This window comes from Lactuca sativa, chromosome 6 (assembly GCF_002870075.4).
Source record: "Lactuca sativa cultivar Salinas chromosome 6, Lsat_Salinas_v11, whole genome shotgun sequence".
Taxonomy (NCBI): Eukaryota; Viridiplantae; Streptophyta; class Magnoliopsida; order Asterales; family Asteraceae; genus Lactuca; species Lactuca sativa.
In genome coordinates, this window is record NC_056628.2 from 169,381,811 (window position 1) to 169,385,972 (window position 4,162).

Sequence of the window (4,162 nt, forward strand, 5' to 3'; positions counted from 1 at the left end):
TTTATGGCTAATAAAGCCTGGAGGCTTGATTTTCGAAATTAGGGTTTCTAAACCCTAGATTTCGAAATTTTTGGTAAGATTTCCTAAACCTTTTTCTTTGGCCCCAAGATTTCGATTTTAGGGTTGTCTAACCCTAGAATTTCGAAATTGCCTCTTTCCCCATGATTAGATCCTAAATTTTAGGGATTTGGATATTGTCATATCTTGTAATTATCTTTTAAATGTTTAAATTTGGTAATTAAAGATTTTGAATATCCCATCCCATAATTTCGAATTCTAGGGGATTTAAGGGATTAGGTTAAATTAATTGTTTAATTTAAAAGATATCCCTACCAAAGTAAAAGATAATTGTTGACCAGAAAAAGAATATTTTGGTGAAGAAAAACAAAGTTGGAGTTGTAAATGAAGAGGATAAATTGGTAAGTACGTTTTACTTTTGGACAAAGGTTTTGTTAAATGGATAATGATATGCCATTAAATCAATTTATTCATATCACTTGTCAAAGATTCTAAATAGTTTTGAATTTTGACTTCTTCTATGTTCACACATTGGCTTTTACTGTGTATAAACATGTTTCATAGTTCCACATTTAGCATTAATGCCTTGTTCATGAGTTTTTAGTAAATTTAGTAATGGAAAGAGAGAAAATATTGGCAGGAAGAAAGGGAGGGGAAGGAGAAATTTTCTTATTCCGTGTTCCCGAGTTCAAAGGAAATAAAAGGAAAATTGTAAGTTTTTGTGTTTCTTCCAGCCTAATTTGGGAGGAAATTTTAGAATTAAAACATGGCTCTAAACTCCTTTCCTTCCCTTTACTTTTCCTTACATCAATTAAATTCAGGGTATAAGATTTTCCTTCGACATCACTCACATTTCCTCCATATACGTCCATATCTCTCTTTAAGTAGAATTCGGGAACGAAGCGTAAGGCTTAGTGAGTGTACCTTCTCACCACTTCGCACTTTTTGCCTGACATCGTAATCATGTCATTTCCCCCTTCACCTCTCTCATCGATAGGAACTAAGAGACATGACTAGTGGCTGATACACAAAAGTCCGTTAGCTTTAGCCTATGATGGCAAGGCTTTGGACTATATGGAACTATAGGTATTTAGACACCTTAGAAGCGATATCTAGAGCATTTTTATGGACTATATGGAATTATAGGAATGACGTGATCTTCAACACCAATACTAAGGTCAAGAGTCCGTTCGCTTTAGCCTATGATGTCAAGGCTTTGGCCTTTTTATGGATTAGGATTAGAGCGAAATGGGGTAGGAATATGATTTGGAACTTTTGGGTTGAAAACCCATTGTATTGTACCATGTAATTCCAACTTTTAGTTGTTTCAATTGAAGTCTAGCCGTTAAAAAAGAAGTGATTGATACACAAAAGCTAGTGAAATTTAAAACTTTAAAAATTGGTTGGAACCTTTCAATAAGAAAAGACTCTACAAAAATAGCTGTATGCCACCGCATGGCTGGGTGCCTTCTCACATCCCAGCTTCTTGCTTTAAGTAATGACTTTGATACCTTCTGTTTCATTCAAGTAGCAGATATGGGATGCCCCCAAACCACCTCTCATGTTTTTCTTTTTTTATTAAATATATAAAATTATAATTTAATAAGTTTCTAAATATTTAAAATAATAAAAGAGGAATATTTCATTAACTTAATAATAAAAATCATTACGTAGTAAAAAAGGACAATTCAATAAAAACAATATAGAATAGTTCTAATTGAAATAAATTTTTATAATTTCCTCTCTTGTCCTCCAAACCTTCACGAGGTGTCTCCCGAAAATGGTCAATGTTTTTTGTTAGAAATTTCATATTGCAACTTTTTTTGTTCTTCTCCCGAACAAATTCCATTTCCGGCTCGTTCAGGGGTTGGCTTACCAAAATGTATTCGAGGAGAGAAGAAAATTTGTGGAATAAGGTTGGGCTAACGGGCGGCATAGAGTATTATTGTGGTATTTGTTAATAGTGAAATTGTTTGGGTTTAAAACATAGGGGTATCAAGTTGTGGTTGGTAAACTGATAGATCAAAAACGAAAACATTTTGACTCGGGTTGTTGAACCACTTGCACGCGGCTTGTTTCGCCTGAATCTTGGGGTGAAATCGGTGGAAAGGTTGTTTGAATTCATTTTTGGTAGCAGAAATTAAGTGTAGTGTTTGTGTGAAATGAGTAGTAGGAAGTGTATTATTTGAGTGACAAAGTATTAGATAGTGTGAAATAAAATAAAATCCAAAAGTAGCCGTTGGGGAGGAAAGGAAGAAGGCGCGCCGAAATCATTTTGGGACCTCACTTTATTGTGGTGTGTGGTGCCGGTATTCCTACCAGCCTTTAAAAAACAGATGATCTGTTAACCTTTTTGTACTTTATCTCAAACAGCATTAGCTCCTTTCTTGTATTATAAAGTCAAAATATGGCAGGAAAGTTAATATTATAAAGATAAATAAATTAACAAAATCCAGTTGGTTTTTTCTGTGATAGAGTTTCTGGTCACAAGCTCAAAAAGCCAAACATGCAGGGTTTCTGTTAAAATTATCACTGCATTTCTTGTATCAATTGACACATAGTGGAATTTTGAAATAAAAATTGGTTGGAGCCCTTCAATTAAAGAAAGGTCTCTCCAAAAATAGGCGTATACCACTGTGTATGGCAAGCACACGGTATTCTTTAGTAAAAGGCGAAAGAATAGTTCGCTTTGTGCTTACCACATGGCTGCGTGCCCTTACACCCTTCAGCTGCTTGGTTTAAGTAATGACTCTCACAAATTCTGTTTCATTCCAGCAGCTGATGTGGGATGAACTAGAACTTTGCATTCCTCTTTTTTAAACCCTTCCTATCTTGTTTTACTTTGATTTTGTTTTTGTTTTGTTTAAGTTTCAAAAGTAAATCCTAGATATTGGATAATTAGAATAAAATATTTAGTGCTAGTTGAAATTTTGATTGGTTTTAACTGTATTTGAACCTTTTGCCTTAACTGTTTTGACTGCTCCTTAATCCTAAACCGAGGCTTACATGTATTTGAACCTTTTGCCTTATGTGTTTTGCAAGTTGTCGCTATAAGTATTATAAATATTATATGGATATTAACTAAACTAACCAATAGGAATAGAGTTGTTAACAAAAATGATAATTTGCTTTTAATTTGTGAAAATAACCAACTTGTCCGGCCGGGATGGCTTCTTCGGACTAATCAAAATATATAGTTTGTGTTTTTTTTAGTTGCACCAAAAATATCTCTACTCATGTTCATGATGATCCTTTCGAAATGTCTAACATCATTGTTTTTCAATTAAGTATCACATTTTAAGTCCTTTTATTGTATCTACTTACCATCAGTTACGTTTCTCTAGAATTTTGTCGGATTTGAGTGACAAACGAACCATCTTCTCGAAATTCCAAAATTGTGTATTGGATTTCGGAATTGTTCTTGTAATTTCAAAATATTCCGAAACTTTTTTTTTCTGTAATCTCAAATGGTCTTGCTGGAATGTCCGTCCGAAATGTATTTTTTTTTTGTTAGAAAAAAGTACTTTGATGTGACATTAACTTGGTTCGGAATGAATTCGGAATTCCCCATTCCGAACTAATTTGTTATTTCCTTAAAACACAAAAAACTTGGTTGTTTTTGTTAATAACTTTGTTCATGATAATTGGTTTGTTTAATATCACAATATTTTAATATTACTTAGCGAATGCCTTTTAACTATAAATAATGTAGATTTTCACGACAAAAAACCAGAATTTTATATGCAAAAATTAAGAGCGACATAATTTACAACATATGATTTCGGGGTTAAAGTTGCATTCAGTTATTTTTATTTTTAGAAAAGTACAAAAGTGAAATAGATATAAATCTAAGTTCAATTTTCAATTAACAACTTTCTATGAACTAAATCCGTAAATACTTCCAACAAATGCATATATGTCTAAATATAAGTGTGTGTCCAAGTTATAAGAGAATATTCTCCGCATATTAAAAGGAATAATCCAATCATTCTTGTCATCCCTTATGGAAAGCTTTGTGTCCAATATTCTCCCCTCAAAACTTATATATGATGACGACATGGTCTACGCGGACCTAGGGCAAGTTGGACATATCCTAGTACAACAGGTTTTATGGGGCTTATGATTTCATATGGTTGTTATGGGT

At 33.1% G+C, this 4,162-nt stretch overlaps 1 non-coding gene across 1 annotated transcript; it reads right to left on the reverse strand.

Moving 5' to 3' along the window:
• Nucleotides 1-2,607: 2,607 nt before the first annotated feature.
• On the reverse strand, nt 2,608-2,726 carry LOC111895941 (U5 spliceosomal RNA). The gene has a single exon (XR_002851729.1). It is a non-coding gene; the product is annotated as a U5 spliceosomal RNA (small nuclear RNA).
• Nucleotides 2,727-4,162: the final 1,436 nt, after the last annotated feature.